Below are 21,050 nucleotides of genomic sequence, written 5' to 3'. Positions count from 1 at the left end.
AGTCAAAGTGAGTCTGATTTAACAGCTGTTGCATGTTCACCATTTAGATAAGCATCTTTGTGTCACTCAAAATGTGGAAGAAATTGCATATACTGTAGCCATAATTTGTAGCACAGATTGTTGGATGAAATACAAACTAACATTGCTTACTTATTTCAAAGCAAGGGCACATATTTCAGCCTTGTGGGAAAAAACGGGCAAAGAGTTGTATTTCCACAAGGCAGTGACAAAAAGCTTACAGCACCTGGTATTCCCAGGCGGTCTCCCATCCAAGTACTAACCAGGCCCAACCCTGCTAAGCTTCCGAGATCAGACGAGTTCAGGCGTACTCAGGCCGGTGTGGTCGTAAGCGAGAAACTCTTGGTTTCATCTCTTGGTGCACTATATAAAATCAAAGTGAGTGTGATTAACAGCTGTTGCATGTTCACCATGTAGATAAGCATCTTTGTGTCACTCAAAAAGTGGAAGAAATTGCATATACTGTAGCCATAATTTGTAGCACAGATTGTTGGATGAAATACAAACTAACCTTGCTTACTTATTTCAAAGCGAATAAAGGCTATGCTGCTACGGTGTGTGATGTCATCTATAATAATGACATAAAGGCTATGCTGCTACGTGCTACGGTGTGGGATGTCATCTATAATAATGACATAAAGGCTATGCTGCTACGGTGTGTGATGTCATCTATAATAATGACATAAAGGCTATGCTGCTACGGTGTGTGATGTCATCTATAATCATGACATAAAGGCTATGCTGCTACGTGTGGGATGTCATCTATAATAATGACATAAAGGCTATGCTGCTACGGTGTGGGATGTCATCTATAATAATGACATAAAGGCTATGCTGCTACGGTGTGGGATGTCATCTAAAATAATGACATTAAGGCTATAATGCTACGGTGTGTGATGTCATCTATAATAATGACATAAAGGCTATGCTGCTATAGTGTGGGATGTCATCTATAATAATGACATAAAGGCTATGCTGCTACGTGCTACGGTGTGTGATGTCATCTATAATCATGACATAAAGGCTATGCTGCTACGTGCTACGGTGTGTGATGTCATCTATAATAATGACATAAAGGCTATGCTGCTACGGTGGGGGATGTCATCTATAATAATGACATTGAGGCTATGCTGCTATGGTGTGGGATGTCATCTATAATAATGACATTAAGGCTATGCTGCTACGGTGTGTCACGTCATCTATAATAATGACATTAAGGCTATGCTGCTACGGTGTGGGATGTCATCTATAATAATGACATAAAGGCTATGCTGCTACGGTGTGGGATGTCATCTATAATAATGACATTAAGGCTATGCTGCTACGGTGTGGGATGTCATCTAAAATAATGACATTAAGGCTATGCTGCTACGGTGTGGGATGTCATCTATAATAATGACATAAAGGCTATGCTGCTACGTGCTACGGTGTGTGATGTCATCTATAATAATGACATAAAGGCTATGCTGCTACGGTGTGGGATGTCATCTATAATAATGACATAAAGGCTATGCTGCTACGGTGTGTGATGTCATCTATAATAATGACATTAAGGCTATGCTGCTACGGTGTGTCACGTCATCTATAATAATGACATAAAGGCTATGCTGCTACGGTGTGGGATGTCATCTATAATAATGACATAAAGGCTATGCTGCTACGTGCTACGGTGTGTGATGTCATCTATAATAATGACATAAAGGCTATGCTGCTACGGTGTGGGATGTCATCTATAATAATGACATAAAGGCTATGCTGCTACGGTGTGTGATGTCATCTATAATAATGACATTAAGGCTATGCTGCTACGGTGTGTCACGTCATCTATAATAATGACATAAAGGCTATGCTGCTACGGTGTGTGATGTCATCTATAATAATGACATTAAGGCTATGCTGCTACGGTGTGTCACGTCATCTATAATATTGACATAAAGGCTATGCTGCTACGGTGTTGGATGTCATCTATAATAATGACATTAAGGCTATGCTGCTACGGTGTGTGATGTCATCTATAATAATGACATTAAGGCTATGCTGCTACGGTGTGTGATGTCATCTATAATAATGACATTAAGGCTATGCTGCTACGGTGTGTCACGTCATCTATAATATTGACATAAAGGCTATGCTGCTACGGTGTGTGATGTCATCTATAATAATGACATTAAGGCTATGCTGCTACGGTGTGTGATGTCATCTATAATAATGACATTAAGGCTATGCTGCTACGGTGTGTGATGTCATCTATAATAATGACATTAAGGCTATGCTGCTACGGTGTGTCACGTCATCTATAATAATGACATTAAGGCTATGCTGCTACGGTGTGGGATGTCATCTATAATAATGACATTAAGGCTATGCTGCTACGGTGTGGGATGTCATCTATAATAATGACATTAAGGCTATGCTGCTACGGTGTGTGATGTCATCTATAATAATGACATTAAGGCTATGCTGCTACGGTGTTGGATGTAATCTATAATATTGACATAAAGGCTATGCTGCTACGGTGTGGGATGTCATCTATAATAATGACATAAAGGCTATGCTGCTACGGTGTTGGATGTCATCTATAATAATGACATTAAGGCTATGCTGCCATGGTGTGGGATGTCATCTATAATAATGTGGCTGTTCTAAATTCTGTGTTGTTCAAAGCCTTGAGTAATGAACCTATTTTTGAGACAATTGGCTGGAAAGCGTCAATGCTTCAGGAAGCTTTGTTTCCCCATCATGGAATATATCTATTTTTGGATGTTGTGGATTTTCCCTGCCATCATTCTGTAGGTCTCTGCTCTTCTGATCTGTAGTCATGTTTTAGTTGGGTTTTGTTAGTTGGGTTCTAACTGGTCTCCATTAGTTGGGCTCCAGCTTGCTGACCATAGTGTCACGAACCGGCTCGAAGACCGTGACAAAAAGTGAGACAACGTGGAGATAAAGAATAACAAAATATATTTATTAACTGAAGTAAAGTAAATACAATTAACACGGGTGCGTATTTAGTCAGTAGTGTAAGTGATTGGTCGTGTGTATACATGTGATAATGAGGGATGTTGAACACTGCCAACGCAAACAACCAAAATAGCCACAAAAAATGGCACAACCAAAATCTGTCTGTGTCTGCATGGAGAGAGTCTCCTCAATGAATGGGGAAGAGGTGCATTTATCCTGGGACACACCCGAGTCCTGGTGTGTCCCATTTCACCCGGCTCCGCCCACCGACATCCTATTAAGGAAAATAAGAGCAAAGAGAAAGAATTCGGCAGACAGAGTGGGAGGGTTGTCACAGCAGTCTGATGATATACCAGGGCCTGGGGATGCAGTTAGGTTTGTATGCAGTCTGATGATATACCAGGGACTGGGGATGCAGTTAGGTTTGTATGCAGTCTGATGATATACCAGGGACTGGGGATGCAGTTAGGTTTGTATGCAGTCTGATGATATACCAGGGCCTGGGGATGCAGTTAGGTTTGTATGCAGTCTGATGATATACCAGGGACTGGGGATGCAGTTAGGTTTGTATGCAGTCTGATGATATACCAGGGACTGGGGATGCAAAGTTAGGTTTGTATGCAGTCTGATGATATACCAGGGACTGGGGATGCAAAGTTAGGTTTGTATGCAGTCTGATGATATACCAGGGACTGAGGATGCACAAGTTTTTGAACGAATGTAGCAGCATGCTACTGAAATTCTATACTTGAAAATGTTGTTCTGTACTATAGGAATTGATGTTATAATGTTAAAGCTACGTTTTAAAATGGGTGGTTAAAGCCCTGAATGCTGATTGGCTGGCAGCTGTGGTATATGAGGCCGTATACCATAGGTATGACAAAACATGTATTTTTACTGTTCTGATTACGTTGGCAACCAGTTTATAATTGCAATAAGCCACCTCGGGTTTGTGATATATGGCCAATATACCACTGCTATGGTCTGTATCCAGGCACTCTGCGTTGTGCATAAGGACAGTATTTAACCATGCTATATTTGTCACGATCATCTTATGGAGTAGACCAAAGCGCAGCGTGGTGTGAATCCATCATTTTATTGAATGATGAAGAACACTTAAACAAAAAAACGAACGTGACGCTATGACAACGAGTGCAGACACAGGCAACTACACATAGAAAATAACTCACGAAATACCCAAAGACGATGGCTGCCTAAATATGTTTCCCAATCAGAGACAACAACGATAAACAGCTGCCTCTAATTGAGAACCAATCTAGGCAAACATAGACATACATAAACACCTAGAATGTAAACAACCCCATAAACCTACAAAAAACCTTAGACAGTACAAAAAACACATACATCACCCATGTCACACCCTGACCTAACCAAAATATATAAAGAAAACAAAGAGTACTCAGGTCAGGGCGTGACAATATTGGCCATATACCACACTTCCTCGGGTCTTATTGCTTAACTGTAACATGTGTATACCATCAGAGTCCCCCCACCACAAAATCATAACTTAATTGTCTCACAGAATGGCAAACAAGTTATAAATGAAATGTTTGACGTATGTCTATTGTAGACCTTGCATGGAGTGTGTATACACGCAAAAAGCAGATTTCTAAATAATGTTGGAGAAATACAGAAAATAACACACATTATTGACCTGAAAATGTTTTGGGGAGACTGAACATATTAGCAAAAGGAGAATTGTTTTGGGGAGACTGAACATATTAGCAAAAGGACAAGCGTTTTGGGGAGACTGAACATATTAGCAAACGGACAAGCGTTTTGGGGAGACTGAACATATTAGCAAACGGACAAGCATTTTGGGGAGACTGAACATATTAGCAAACGGACAAGCGTTTTGGGGAGACTGAACATATTAGTAAATGTTTGTTAGTTGACAAAAAACATATTAGCAAACGGACAAGCGTTTTGGGGAGACTGAACATATTAGTAAATGTTGGTTAGTTGACAAAAAACATGGGCAAAATAGCCATTTGAAGGAAAGGCTGAACTACAGAATGATCATTTAGAAAAGATAGTCATTATTACTTTAGAGATGAAGTGGGACACCAACAAAACGTTATTAACATTGGATCAAATGCAGCCTGAAATAGTACTATATATTATTATAGAGCTCTGATCAGCCTATAAACATGACAATATATATTATAGAGCTCTGCTCATCCTAAAACATGACATTATCTATTATTTATAGAGCTCTGCTCAGCCTAAAGACATGACATTATCTATTATTATAGAGCTCTGCTTAGCCTAAAATCACATTCCATGAGAAATTAGATTTGGAGCTCTAAATCATTTGTTTTTAAATTTCAAGTTTATTTTTAATGATGAAATGTTGTGAAAACTAACCTCAGGTTATTGAGGGATCTAGTCTAGATTAAACCTCATAGGAAGACAATTTTATTTAATGCAGGTTTCATTCAGGTCTCTCTGTTTAACTAAATAATCTGTTTGTCTTTTGGCAGGAGAGAGACCTGACTCTGACAGCGGGAAGAGTTCCTCAGAGGAAACAGACCTGGAGACGCCTAACCAACAAATCAAATCAAATCAAATTTTATTTGTCACATACACATGGTTAGCAGATGTTAATGCGAGTGTAGCGAAATGATTGTGCTTCTAGTTCCGACAATGCAGTGATAACCAACAAGTAATCTAACTAACAATTCCAAAAACTACTGTCTTATACACAGTGTAAGGGGATAAGGAATATGTACATAAGGATATATGAATGAGTGATGGTACAGAGCAGCATACAGTAGATGGTATCGAGTACAGTATATACATATGAGATGAGTATGTAGACAAAGTAAACAAAGTGGCATAGTTAAAGTGGCTAGTGACATAAGGATGCAGTCGATGATCTAGAGTACAGTATATACATATGCATATGAGATGAATAATGTAGGGTAAGTAACATTATATAAGGTAGCATTGTTTAAAGTGGCTAGTGATATATTTACATCATTTCCCATCAATTCCCATTATTAAAGTGGCTGGAGTTGGGTCAGTGTCAATGACAGTGTGTTGGCAGCAGCCACTCAATGTTAGTGGTGGCTGTTTAACAGTCTGATGGCCTTGAGATAGAAGCTGTTTTTCAGTCTCTCGGTCCCAGCTTTGATGCACCTGTACTGACCTCGCCTTCTGGATGATAGCGGGGTGAACAGGCAGTGGTTCGGGTGGTTGATGTCCTTGATGATCTTTATGGCCTTCCTGTAACATCGGGTGGTGTAGGTGTCCTGGAGGGCAGGTAGTTTGCCCCCGGTGATGCGTTGTGCAGACCTCACTACCCTCTGGAGAGCCTTACGGTTGAGGGCGGAGCAGTTGCCGTACCAGGCGGTGATACAGCCCGCCAGGATGCTCTCGATTGTGCATCTGTAGAAGTTTGTGAGTGCTTTTGGTGACAAGCCAAATTTCTTCAGCCTCCTGAGGTTGAAGAGGCGCTGCTGCGCCTTCTTCACGACGCTGTCAGTGTGAGTGGACCAATTCAGTTTGTCTGTGATGTGTATGCCGAGGAACTTAAAACTTGCTACCCTCTCCACTACTGATCCATCGATGTGGATAGGGGGGTGTTCCCTCTGCTGTTTCCTGAAGTCCACAATCATGTTCCTGAACACCACTGCTCCCACTGTGGAAAGAGTTTTAGGTGGTTTGGGAGCCTGAAAACTCATGAGAGAATACAAACAGGAGAAAAGCCCTACCACTGTTCCCACTGTGGAAAGAATTTTACTCAGTTAGGGGCCCTGGTTGGGCATGAGAGAACACACACGGGAGAGAAGCCTTATCACTGTTCTCACTGTGGAAACAGTTTAGGTGGTTAGTGAGCCTGAAAACGCATGAGAGAATACACACACAGGAGAAAAGCCTTTCCAATGTTCCCAGTGTATAAAGGGTTTTAGGTGGTCAGGGAGTCTGAAAAAGCAGGTGAGAAAACACAGGAGAAAAGCCTTTCCAACATACTAATATACAGGAGGAGAAGACATACCACTGCCCTCATTGTGAAAAGACATTTACCCAGTCCGAGGACCTGAAATCACATGAGAGAATCGAGAGGCTGTGTTCTGACTTGTGTTTTGACTGAGAATTTGTGGTTTTGTTTGGACTGTCAGACTAATTAATCGATTAATCCATTGTTTGAAAGGGTTACAAATACACTGAAAACATCCAAAATACGTTCTGTATTCCACTACAATCTACAATGCCATGTAAAACAAGATGACATGGAGGTTAAATAAAGTGTGCTTTATCAATGTAACATATTGTGACCTGTCCACTGTGGGGCTACAGGTCAAACAGGGAAATGGTTCACATCGTTGTCTGTATACCGCTGCAATGTACAACGCCATGTAATGGTGAATGTACACTAGATAAATAGCGGTAAATTGCTGTGTGCCGCTTAGGCCGCCCGTTGTGACTCCGTCAAGAATTCAGCAGAGCAAGTTTGTATGAAGGTCTGGTTATTAAATGGGTTCATAGTTCAATAGTAATATCCTCTAAAACACTCTGGTGACAAACTTTGCTGCCCTGTTTCCAATTGTCTACATGGCTGGGAGAACATAATCAAGTAAGTAAGTAAATAGAAAAAAGCGATGTATTATTAGTTAACTAGCTACAGTCCCTGCCAACTCAAATGAGCTGTTAAATGAGCTCTCTATCCAACTTCAAATACTGTATAGATAGATAGCTGTCACGCCCTGACCTTAGTATTCTTTGTTTTCTTTATTGTTTTGGTTCCGGATCCGCCAGTCTCCCTCCAATCCAGAGGCGCCAGTCTCCCTCCAATCCCGACCATCAGTCCAGTGGCGTCCTCTAGTCCGTGGTCGGCCGTGAGGGTTCCCGCTCCAGAGACATTAAGTAAGGGTGAAGTGGAGCGGGGTCCACGTCCCGAGCCAGAACCGCCACCTCGGAGTCATGCCCACCCACACCCTCCCATATAGGTTTAGGTGTGCGGCCGGGAGTCCACATCTTTGGGGGGGGAGTACTGTCACGCCCTGTATTCTTTGTTTTCTTTATTGTTTTGATTAGGTCAGGGTGTGACATGGGTGATGTATGTGTTTTTGTACTATCTAGGGGTTTTGTAGGTTTATGGGGTTGTGTACTATCTAAGTGTTTATGTATGTCTATGGTTGCCTAGATTGGTTCTCAATTAGAGGCAGCTGTTTATCGTTGTCTCTGATTGGGAACCATATTTAGGCAGCCATCTTCTTTGGGTATTTCGTGGGTTATTATCTATATCTAGTTGCCTGTGTCTGCACTAGTTTTATATAGCGGCACGTTCGGTTTGTTGTTTTTGTATAGTTTGTTAAGTGTTCTTCGTCTTCATTAAAAAGTATGTATTCTAATCACGCTGCGCTTTGGTCTCCTCTTTACGACGAGCGTGACAGATGGCTATCTAATTAAATATCACCAGCTACCTAACTTCATTTTAGCTATCTATATATTTATCACTGTAAAAAAATAACTCTAAATGCATTTGTAGGTAGCTAGCTAACAGCCATGGGGGAGGGGGAAAGGATAGCAGCCCCAACTGTCAGTGAGAGAGGAGGCTATTCTGGATAGGGCAGGTACTTTTGTGTTGTTCCTGTCCCTAGAAGTAAGGACGGAGATAATAGTAACATAATATTCAGTGTGGTGTAATATGACTATAATGAAGTCCTGTGAGGTTCTCTCCCCTTCTCCCTACATCCTCTAGGTTATATCAGCTGTTTAGGTCAACCCCTCCTGCATCTGAACTGACTGGCTACATAGAGGGCACAGCATGATCAAATGTGAGAGGTCACTTGGTCAGGTCAACAGGAATTATTATTAAAGAGATGCCTTACATTGAAATACAGATAGATGCAGTAGTCCCAGAGTTAATGATCCAAGGTCAGTTTTGCATTTCACCTCCTGATTGATGACTAACAATGTTAGAATAAAAACACAAGGCTTAAACATGCTCTCTCTCCATCTGTCTCTCGTCTGCAGGTATGTTTTGATGTGAGAGGATGCCAACCCCCAGTCCCATCTTCGCTCACCGGCTTTTAAGATAACATTTGGGCCGACTCGAGACACTATTATGTAATTGTGATGAACTGAGAGAATATTTAGCTGTCTTCCCTGCTCCTATGCACATTTATTTGCCAAGGTAGAGTACATTATCAGTGAATATATTAAATGTACAGGCTACAATGTGGGGCTCTCATGCATGGTAATAACTACATGTATATACGACTTGCATCCTTGGCACAACATGAAATTATATTCTACGCAATCCATAGGCTTCATAAATGTCATTCAGGCTGTTTTGAAGTTGATACAACTGGCTATGATAGCAAGGTTCATAGCTCGGTTCTGAACTAATATGTATACCAAACGTTTGGGTCCATACACAGATTGGCTAGATAGCTAGCTACACATCCATGGGCATAGAGGGATTTTAATCATCCACTGCACAATAAGCAATAACATAGTATTGGGACCTTTTCTGTACATAAGTGGCAATTATTTATTTCAGAAGGAGCCAGCAAAACTAGTGCTCTCGGTCATTGGACACCATTAGACGTGGTTATTCCTGTTGAGTGCCATGGTCTGTTGCTATGGTCCTACATGCATGAAACTATTTATTTGAGACTACAGGTTCCATGTCCTAATATGAAGGCAATATGATGACGGTGGCTAAATGCCAGAGGTGATGAGCCAATAAGAGGAGTTACTGTGACGTAAGAATGACAAATGTATAAAACGTGTGTGCTGGAAGGCAGTTGTCCGGCTCGGCTTTTATTATGAAGTAATAAATAGTCAATTTGAACTCACATGCTCCGGTTTGTGATTTGTGAATTAACTTTATGATAAAAAAAATGCATAATCGTTTGTCTCTACATTAACTAAGATGCGATGGAACGGTTGACAAAAAATGAAATCACAGAAAAAATATATTGACTGAGCGTTACCCTCTCGTCAGAATATGACGATATGTGACGTATAATCTAGTGGACGGAACTCTTCTTTCAGCAGCAGCAACAGTTAGTCAGACACCTCCGTAGCTTGCTAGACAAAATAGGCGAACCAATAAAGCTCTTTAGACGCGTTCGTGTGTATTAGACACTGTGTTTTAACCCACTTCTGTCGTCTAGTTAGTTATCCGGTGTAATTTCATATTTACGGTGTTGTTATTATTCAGCTAGCGGGCTGGTTAAGTTAACATTAGCCTAGCTAGCTAATATCCCCGACCATGCGGTCACTAAGCTACACTCCAACTACTAAAGAAGAGGTGGGTATCACAGTAAAACAAGAAGTAGACGGTGAGGCCATTACTGTGAAAGAAGAAAAAGACGCGTTCAGAGTGGAGGAGGAGGATGTTACAGTAAAAAGAGAGGAGGATGGAGTTTATGGATTGAAAGAGGAAGAGGGGGAGATGACTGTTACATCGAAAAAGGAGGAGGAAACTGGATATCTGGGCCCGGTTTCCCAAACGCATCTTAAGGCGTCCGACCGTTCTAACGCTGAATTTAGCCATACGGTGGTTTTGAGAAACCGTTCCCTGATTAACACGAGTAAGTACCGTCTTAAAAACAGGCACAAACTCAGCAGTTGTTGATCTGATGTTTGGTGTTAAAGCGAAAATTTGCAATTGCTACATCCATATTGTGACTTTAATTATTTATTTCTAGCCATTGATTCTTGAACAATATAACACATGCCCCATGAGCTTAGTTCAACTGTTGTACCTCATCAGATCCCCAAATAAGCTTTTTTTTACTCTGTTTAGAAACAATGTAACAACTGCAGACTGCCTGGTTGTGTGGGTTTTTTAAACAACAACAAAATGGCTGCCCAGAGGCTTGGTTTGGTAAACAGCTGAGGAAGGGGGAAGAAGAAGTGTAACCACTCTCACATTCATAGAGAAAGCAGCTATTGGAGCAACAACCCAACACCCAGCGACCTCCCGACATCTTGGCGTAACAGTTATAAGGTGTTGGATTGACAGTCACTGGACCCAGGTTTGAGTTCAGCTCAGCGCTACCTCCTGAATTCACTACACTATGAATACAAAGACTGGCCATCCATGACGTCAAAATGATTGTTTAAACAGATTGAGGCTATATACTGTAATTGCTAGTGAAGATTTCCTGTGGGGGAAAATGATTAGAGATGTTGATAAGTCATTGTATAATATTCAGCCATTTTTTTTCATGCCATTCCGTTAAAGGCAAGATATACCTAGATTCAATTACATTCATGAATTTGTTTGAAACCTTTGTTTTAAACTCTCCTCAAAGCTGGTGCCTTGACGGATTTGTAAAAAATGGTTTGTCATGAAACACACTTATTTACATTTATTTAAATGTAACCTTTATTTAACTAGGCAAGTCAGTTCAGAACAAAATCTTATTTACAATGACTGCCTACCCCGGACGACGCTGGGCCAATTGTGCGCCACCCTATGGGACTCCCAATCACAGTCGCTTGTGATACAGCCTCGATTTGATCCAGGGTGTCTGTAGTGACACCTCAAGCCCTGAGATGCAGTGTCCGCTGCGCCACTCGGGAGCCCCAAAATCATGTTCTAGTGTTGTCTCCAACTAAAATACATCTTGGTTAACCAAGAGTCATCTGTAATTTCTACCAATCACCCAATGTGTTTTTATAAAATATATATGTACTGAACGAAATGATGCTTTAAGCACGCTGTTTGATTAAATAAATAAGACACAAATGACTAGAGGGAGCCGGTCATCTATATAATCTGACTAGATGGGAGCCAGTCATCAATATAACCTGACTAGATGGAGCCAGTCATCAATATAACCTGACTAGGAGAGAGCCGGTCATCGACAACCTTTTTTTTACTCTGCAAGTCAGTTAAGAACACATTCTTATTTTCAATGACGGCTTAGCAACAGTGAGTTAACTGCCATGTTCAGGGGCAGAATGACAGATTTGTACCTTGTCAGCTTGGGGATCCAATCTTGCAACCTTTTCGGTTACTAGTCCAACGCTCTAACCACTAGGCTACGCTGCTGCCCCAACTTAACCAGGAGAACCCCTCCGCTGCTGGAATTCGTAAATTCTGCCGTTCTGCTCCTGAAGTGTTCACGAATAGACTAGTAAACTACAGCAGCAGTCGGCAACCTTTTCCAGTTGGAGTGGCGCATCTTGCGGGCTCAGGTCTGCGTGGTCTGCCAGGGGCCGTTTCATTTAGTATCCGTCTTGGTCGGCATGGGGAATGATTGTATTTTCCCATAGTATGTTTTACCATAGTTGACTGACTGAAAGGGAGTGTAACTGTATGACTATTATTGGATTCTAAACTTTGAACATTGAGATTTTAAAGACATGATCGATCAGACGCAGAGTATATAAAGGAGTGAGCTCTGTAGAAAGACCGAGTGGCTGTGGAATGTGCTGGGTGGACGGGAGGAGATCACAGGATTGCTATAAGGGAAGCGGATGGATATCTGTGGATTAGGCGGAGGAGGGGTTGAGGTCAGGTCAGATCCCCTGAAGGGAGTTGTAAGAGTTTAGTATCCTGTTACCCTTTTCCTGTCGAACCAGAAGATGTAAGGATTGGAGAGAAGGAGGAGTGTCCAAAGTGGGGTATATATACTTGTGATGGTGAGAACGTGTTTGTGTCTGAACTACGGCTGGAACGACCCTTTGGGAATATTTTAACTTGGTTAAACTTCTTTATTGTCCGTGAGTTATTTACTCTGAAAAATTAGAACCTAACACTATAATTAGTGTTCCCTGAAGGAGGGAAACGAGGTACAACACCTGTTTGGCCCTACCCCTTCCTGGGTCGGTGAAGAAGGATATTAAACTTAAGGAATAAATCAGAGCCTCACGCTCATCACCTGTAGAAGGCGGGGATTCCAACGAGGTGTGAATTTAATAGTATGTTGTACCTAGTTTATCTCCTTCAGTGAACAGTAGTTATAGACATAACGTTACGCTTGTCATATGATGAACTTCAATTTAAATACTGGATCTTGCTGTTGGATTGTTTTTTTGTATTCTGAAATGCACTCGAACTATGTATCATTTAGTGGCTCCTTATGGTGTGCTTGGAAAACAGTTTTCGTGGGAACAGAAATACTAAATCATTTCAGAGTTTGCTAAATCCAATGGTTTTTAACTGAGAGTCATCTTGTAATCCAAGATGGCATAGCAGTAAGACGTGTTTGTTGGAAATGTTATGTTTTTTTTTGTCTTTGTAATATATTGCAATATATACAAAATCTCTTTTTCCGTTTTTAAATTAAATATACCTTCCGGCAGCCTGCCTCACCCAATGTGATACAGATCTGCTATTTTTTTGACCGTATACCTAGAACCTCCATCAGAAGCTAACCAGCTAATTAGCTACTAGCTGTTTAGTCATTGTTAGCCACTGCTAGCGGCCTTTATCTTTTTTAGCTCAGACACCAGCCGCTTTTAGCTTGTCAGTCTACACAGCGCGATATCATCCATGAGCATATCGGACTGTTTTTCTCCACTACATCACCATATTCCTGCCATTACACTGGATAATCTCTGGACCATTACACTGCTACCGAGTGGCCCAGCCCCGAAGATAGCCTTGAGCAACTTTTCAGAGAAGTCAGGAACCAATACACACAGTCAGTTAGGAAAGCAAAAGCTAGCTTTTTCAAACAGATATTTGCATCTTGTAGCTCTAACTCTAAAAAGTTTTGGGACACTGTAAAGTCCATGGAGAATAAGAGCACCTCATCCCAGCTGCCCAGTGCACTGAGGCTAGGAAACACTGTCACCACCGATAAATTCACGATAATCGAGAATTTCAAGAAGCATTTCTCTACGGCTGGCCATGCTTTCCTCCTGGCTACCCCAACCCCGGACAACAGCTCCCCACCCCCTGCAGCTACTTGTCCAAACCTCCCCAGCTTCTCCTTCACCCAAATCCAGATAGCTGATGTTCTGAAAGAGTTGCAAAACCTGGACCCGTACAAATCAGCTAGGCTAGACAATCTGGACCCTCTCTTTCTCAAATTATCTGCCGCCATTGTGGCAACCCCTATTACTAGTCTGTTCAACCTCTCTATCGTCAGAAATTCCTAAAGATTGAACACTTCTGCGGTCATCCCCTCTTCAAAGGGGGTGACACTCTAGACCCAAACTGTTACAGACCTATATCCATCTTGCCCTGCCTTTCGAAAGTATTCGAAAGCCAAGTTAACAAACAGATCACTGACCATTTTGTATCCCACCGTACCTTCTCCGCTGTGCAATCCGGTTTCCGCACTGGTCACGGGTGCACCTCAGCCACGCTCAAGGTCCTAAACGATATCATAACCGCCATCGATAAGAGACAATACTGTGCCGCCATCTTCATCAACCTGGCCAAGGCTTTCAACTCTTGTCAATCACTGTATTCTTATCGGCAGACTTACCAGCCTTGGTTTCTCAAATGACTGACTCTCCTGGTTCACCAACTACTTCTCAGACAGAGTTCAGTGTGTCAAATCGGAGGGCCTGTTGTCCGGACCTCTGGCAGTCTCTATGGGGGTACCACAGGGTTCAGATCTCTGGCAAACTCTTTTCTCCGTATATACCAACAATGTTGCTCTTGCTGCGGGTGATTCCTTGATCCAGCTTTACGCAGATGACACCATTCTGTATACATGTGCCCCTTCTTTGGGCACTGTTAACAAACCTCCAAACGAGCTTCAATGCCATACAACACTCCTTCCGTGGCCTCCAACTGCTCTTAAACGCTAGTTAAACTAAATGTATGCTCTTCAACCGATCGCTGCCCGTACCCACCCGTCCTGCATCAGTACTCTGGACGGTTCTGACTTAGAATATGTGGACAACTATACATACCTAGGTGTCTGGTTAGACTCTCCTTCCAGACTCATGTTAAACATCTCCAATCCATCTCCCACCACTGCGACCTGTATGCTCTCGTCGGCTGGCCCTCGCTACATATTCGTCTCCAAACCCACTGGCTCCAAGTCATCTATAAGTCTTTGCTAGGCCGCCTTAACTTAGCTCACTGGTCACCATAGCAACACCCACCCATAGCACGTGCTCCAGGAAGTATATCTCATTGGTCATCCCCAAAGCCTTCCTTCCAGTTCTCTGCTGCCAATGACTGGAACGAATTGCAAAAATCACTGAAGCTGGAGACTCTCACTCACTAACTTTAAGCATCAGCTATCTGAGCAGTTTACCGATTGCTGCAGCTGTACACAGCCCATCTGTAAATAGCCCATCCAACTGCCTACCTCATCCCTGTGTTTTTATTGACTTTTTTTGCTCTTTTGCACACCAGTATTTCTACTTGCACATCATCTGCACATCCATTACTCCAGTGTTAATTTGTAATTACTTTGCTGCTATGGCCTATTTATTGACTTACCTCCTTACTCCATTTGCACACACTGTATATAGACTTTCTACCGTACCTTTGTTTATCCCAAGTGTATGTAACTGTTGTTTTTTGTCTCACTGCACTGCTTTATCTTGGCCAAGTCGCAGTTGAATATGAGAACTTGTTCTCGACTGGCCTACCTGGTTAAATAAAGATGAAATACAAAAAAACTGTTACCTTTTATTATTAGCATCACCCAAATGTACACTGTCTAACGAGGTTCTTCAATAATTACACAATTCTTAATACTGTAGCAAACATTATATTAAGCAGGACATTCAAATGAGCCTTACAATTATAATCCAAAGTAGTGTGAAATGTACTCATAAGCATTCTGGAAATGGAGGTTCCTCCCCTGAGTTTTCCCCATTCACATTCAGAATACATTGTGAAAAACTAAAATCTTTGCTCACAATTTTTGCTCCAGGCAGATATACTACATCCATAACTAGCGGTTTCCTCATTAGCAGGGAGGTGTTTCCGCAATCAAATTGTTTGTGCATCGCCTTTGTGCCGCAATTTTATTAAACACTGAAAGGGGCCTATATTGGAGGCCAAAAGTCGTCTGGCACACTGCTTAGAGTTTCAACAACATGAATAACTTATTTCTAGTCTACAATCATCAATGTTACTATTAATGTGAAAACAAGGCAATATATGACTATTCTTGCTCATTTTAAGACAATTGTCAAATAATTTTAACATTCATTACAGATGTCAATTGTTGTACAACATCATGGCTACTCTGTTGGCCTCACCTTTCTTTTACAGTGGCTTTCCGCTGTTGTGTGCCTTTAATAATCTAACTTTGTTGTTCACACAGGAGAGTGGGGACTATCGTGGATCCTCTGGGGAGCCTCAACAACCTCATGATGCTGAAGAGGCAGAGAAGTGTCTCTCCAGATCAAAATACCTCAAGAAACACCTGCAGAGATCCACAGGGAAGAGAACTCACTGCTGCTCTGACTGTGGGAAGAGATTCACCTCATCAGGCATTAAAATTCATCAGAAAACACACACAGGAGAGACATCTTATAGCTGTGGTCAATGTGGAAAGAGTTTTACTTCATCTAGCTATCTGACAGTACACCAGAGAAAACACACAGGAGAGAAACCTTATAGCTGTGATCAATGTGGAAAGAGTTTTACTTCATCTAGCTGTCTGACAGTACACCAGAGAATACACACAGAAGAGAAACCTTATAGCTGTGATCAATGTGGGAAGAGTTTTGCTACAGCTAACCATCTGACAGTGCACCAGAGAATACACACCGGAGAGAAACCTTATAGCTGTGATCAATGTGGGAAGAGTTTTGGTCAATCTGGAAAGCTGACAGTGCACCAGAGAATACACACAGGAGAGAAACCGTATAGCTGTGATCAATGTGGGAAGAGTTTTGGTCAGTCTGGAGAGCTGACAGTGCACCAGAGAATACACACAGGAGAGAAACCTTATACCTGTGATCAATGTGGGAAGAGTTTTGCTACATCTAACCATCTGACAATGCACCAGAGAAAACACACAGGCGAGAAACCTTATAGCTGTGTTCAATGTGGGAAAAGATTTGCTGCATTTAACCATCTGACAGTGCACCAGAGAACACACACAGGAGAGAAACCTTGTAGCTGTAGTCAATGTGGGAAGAGATTTGCTGCATCTGGCAATCTGACTCAACACCGGAGAACACACACAGTCTGATCAAATATGAGAAAATACATATATTAAGGAGTTGTTTCATGATTTCAATGAATTGATGTCACAATGTAGAATGTTTTAACATTTTAGTAGGAGTATTTTAAAGATGTCACAATGTAGAAGCCTAAACGTTTGCCCCCTTATAAATTGATTTCAACATGATATGGATATTAGCCTCGGGGAAATCCAGCGAAAAATCCCAGCTCTGAAATGGAAGAGTACTATTTATGTGATTTAACAAAAATTGACAAACCAAATAAGAGATCAAATCAAATGTATTTATATAGCCCTTCTTACATCAGCTGATATCTCAAAGTACTGTACAGAAACCCAGCCTAAAACCCCAAACAGCAAGCAATGGAGGTGTAGAAGCACAGTGGCTAGAAAAGCCCAAACCTAGGAAGAGACCTAGAGAGGAACCAGGCTAAGAGTGGTGGCCAGTCCTCTTCTGGCTGTGCCGGGTGGAGATCATGACAGAACATGGCCAAGATGTTCAAATGTTCATAAATGACCAGCATGGTCAAATAATAATAATCACAGTAGTTGTCGAGGGTGCAACAGGTCAGCACATCAGGATCGCCATCGCTCCTGCTGTCTTTAGAGAGTTGAAAACAGCAGGTCTGGGACAGGTAGGACGTCCGTGAACAGGTCAGGGTTCCATAGCCACCGGCAGAACAGTTGAAACTGGAGAAGCAGCACGGCCAGGTGGACTGGGGACAGCAAGGAGTCATCATGCCAGGTAGTCCTGAGGCATGGTCCTAGGGCTCAGGTCCTCAGAGAGAGAAAGAAAGTGAGAATTAGAGACAGCATACTTAAATTCACACGGGACACCGGATAAGACAGGAGAAGTACTCCAGACATAACAAACTGACCCTAGCCCCCCGACACATAAACTACTGCAGCATAAATGATGGAGGCTGAGACAGGAGGGGTCGGGAGACACTGTGGCCCCATCCGATGATACCCCCGGACAGGGCCAAACAGGCAGAATATAACCCCAACCACTTTGCCAAAGCACAGCCCCCACACCATTAGAGGGATATCTTCAACCACCAACTTACCATCCTGAGACAAGGCCGAGTATAGCCCACAAAGATCTCCACCACGGCACAACCCAAGGGGGGGCGCCAACCCAGACAGGAAGATCACGTCAGTGACTCAACCCACTCAAGTGACGCACCCCTCCTAGGGGCGGCATGAAATAGCACCAGTAAGCCAGTGACTCAGCCCCGGTAATAGGGTTAGAGGCAGAGAATCCCAGTGGAGAGAGGAACCGGCCAGGCAGAGACAGCAAGGGCGGTTCGTTGCTCCAGAGCCTTTCCGTTCACCTTCACACTCCTGGGCCAGACTACACTCAATCATAGGACCTACTGAAGAGATGAGTCTTCAGTAAAGACTTAAAGGTTGAGACCGAGTCTGCGTCTCACATGAGTAGGCAGACTATTCCATAAAAATCGAGCTCTATAGGAGAAAGCCCTCCAGCTGTTAGTTTTAACAGGACGTGCAAACATAATCTCCCTCCTCTCGCACAAATGATTTTAGCATGATATCGATGAGTGATGACAAATAAGTGTTGCATTCCCTTGTTTAGCGACCCCTAAATTTAAATGCATCACTCCAACTGCAGCTGACTGTCTTCTGTAGGTTGTCCTCTAACCAGTGAGGTAAAATATATCTCCCATTTCTATGTTTTTTTGTTGTGTCAGTTTCAACAGCACGTACAACCTAATTTCCCCCCCAATCAATATCAGTGATTTATTGCTACTTGTCAAAACAACAGCGTTTCAGTTTATCAGGAGCTTCTTTTAAAAAATACAAGTAATGTGATTATTGTGGCAGATGTTTGTGTATATAGCACATGTTAGGTTTTCAATGTATCACAAACTGTTTCTGCATATTGGTTATTGATTTACGTTAAAACTGTTTTGACATAGGGCTATCCCACCAAGCAAAATGTAACTGAAAAGACGTTGAAAATAAGACTATGCAATCAAATATTTCATACAACATTTGGTAGTGATATTTATTCATGCAACCAACTGGTACATTATATTGACATTGTTGCCCTGTTTTTAGAATATCAGGGTTAATTCTCACATGTGCCAAACCAAATGTACTAGAGCATGATATTGGGGACTGGTCCCCGATCCAACAACATGCCTATCGAGTGAACCCTGAAAAGAGAGAGAAGCTCTGCAGTGAGGTGGAAAGTTACTACGGATATCGCAGGAGTTTCCTCTTGAAATCAGACATGTCCGTGATAAGGAAAACTTGGTTGCTGATTATCTCTGGGGTGGGCAGTCAAAAAGATTTGTGTTTTGCGTTTAGCCAGTGTGTTACCATGATCACAAGTTTTGTCTCTTCTTTTTTCCCGTATTGAAACTGCACTGTTGGTTAGGGGCTCGCAAGGAAGCATTTCACTGTTGTATTCGGCGCATATGACATACAATTTGATTTGAGTTTTATTTGGGCTTTTGTTTGTTTGAGTTCTAGAAGCTAGTGAGTTATAGGAAGATGAGAGTTCTAGAAACTAGTGAGTTTTAGAATTCTATAGAAAGAAAAATGAGAAAAAAATAATACGATTGCTTATTATTATTTAGGAATAGGTGTTTTTTCTTGTTTTTATTGGTGAAGGTGAAGCATTGTAGTTGATTATAAGGTGAAATGGAAGTTGTTTTCTGTTGGTGGTGAGCAAGCTTGTCCAAAAAAATATAGGATATATTTGTTGTCTTTAGGGGGAAGGTGTTCCAGGCTTTGGTTTTTCCATTTATGTTTTGAGGTTGGACTTTAGCACATTTAGCACGTGTAGCTCATTAGCACTGATTGGTGTCACCTCGTTAGTCAGTATGTGTTACACCTGTGCTAGCTTGTCCAGGTTCTATTTAAGAGTGTCTGGCCCAGTGCTCCAGTTGTCTTGATAGATGTGGAGAGTCAACACCTTTTGTTTGCTCCACCTTTTTGGTTAAAGATGTTTTCATTTCAGGTTGAAGCTTCTTTCTGAAGAGAGCTTATTTTTGAAAATGAATCAATACAAGCAAACAAGATCGGTTCCGGGGATTGGTATGGCAAATACCTTACGATTTGCCTGGACTGAAAAGGAGATGGAACCGTGGAGTAGAGAGACATTTGGAAGGACCATTTTGATGGGATGCCTCAGGATAGAGGTGAAGGAAGTGCTCTGCCTTCAAGGGAACCCGAATGAGAAGGCTTTCGATGTGACGTTTCACAAAGAAGAAAAACATGACGATTAATGAAGATGGCAAAGGAAGCGGAGAAAACGGGACCCCTGTGCCATTATGCGGTGACCAGCCTGGCGAAGAACAACTTCAGGGTGGTCACCGTAACCATGTACAATCCGCATGTGAAGGATGAAGAGGTGAGGGCCTTTCTGGGGAGATATATGGACAATGTCTCCTCAGCGAGGTACCTCAGGGACTCCCTGGGTTTCTGGAACGGAAGAGAGGTTTCCAGGCGTTACTCAGGGAGTCCCGAAGAGTGTGGATGGCTACTTCCATCCTCCGGCGATGTTCTCCCTGGGGGCTGACAGGGAACACTCTACTACGCACGTCAGCCCCCGTTCTGCAGGCGTTGTATGGCCTACGGCCATATCCTGGCCTCGTGCAGCGCCAAGAAATGTCGATTTTGTGGGTCGGAAGAGCACGAGGCCAGGGAATGTGACGAGCCCAAGGCTTGCCACGGGTGTGGCTCAAGAGCACACCTGTGGCGTGATTGCCCGGCTCGTCACAGGTCATACGCGTCTGCAGCTGGGGGAGCGGGGATGGGGGAGGAAAGAGAGGACGCATGCGGATTGTACGGATGGCACAGGGGAAAGGACGGAGAAGGACGAAGAAGGGAAGAATGAAGAGGCGAAAAGAAAGAGGAGAGAAGATGGACCGAAGGAAAAAGAAGGAGAGAAGAAAAAGAAGGCGGAAGAACGGGAAGGAGCAGAGAAGAGGGAGAAGGGGA

General features: G+C 42.4%; 1 pseudogene; it reads right to left on the bottom strand.

Moving 5' to 3' along the window:
- Nucleotides 1-232: 232 nt before the first annotated feature.
- Nucleotides 233-351, bottom strand: LOC115118853 (5S ribosomal RNA; annotated as a pseudogene).
- Between the last annotated feature and the right edge of the window lie 20,699 nt (nucleotides 352-21,050).

Source organism: Oncorhynchus nerka, linkage group LG25 (genome assembly GCF_034236695.1).
Source record: "Oncorhynchus nerka isolate Pitt River linkage group LG25, Oner_Uvic_2.0, whole genome shotgun sequence".
NCBI lineage: Eukaryota > Metazoa > Chordata > Actinopteri > Salmoniformes > Salmonidae > Oncorhynchus > Oncorhynchus nerka.
This window is presented reverse-complemented; position numbering and strand designations above follow the sequence as displayed.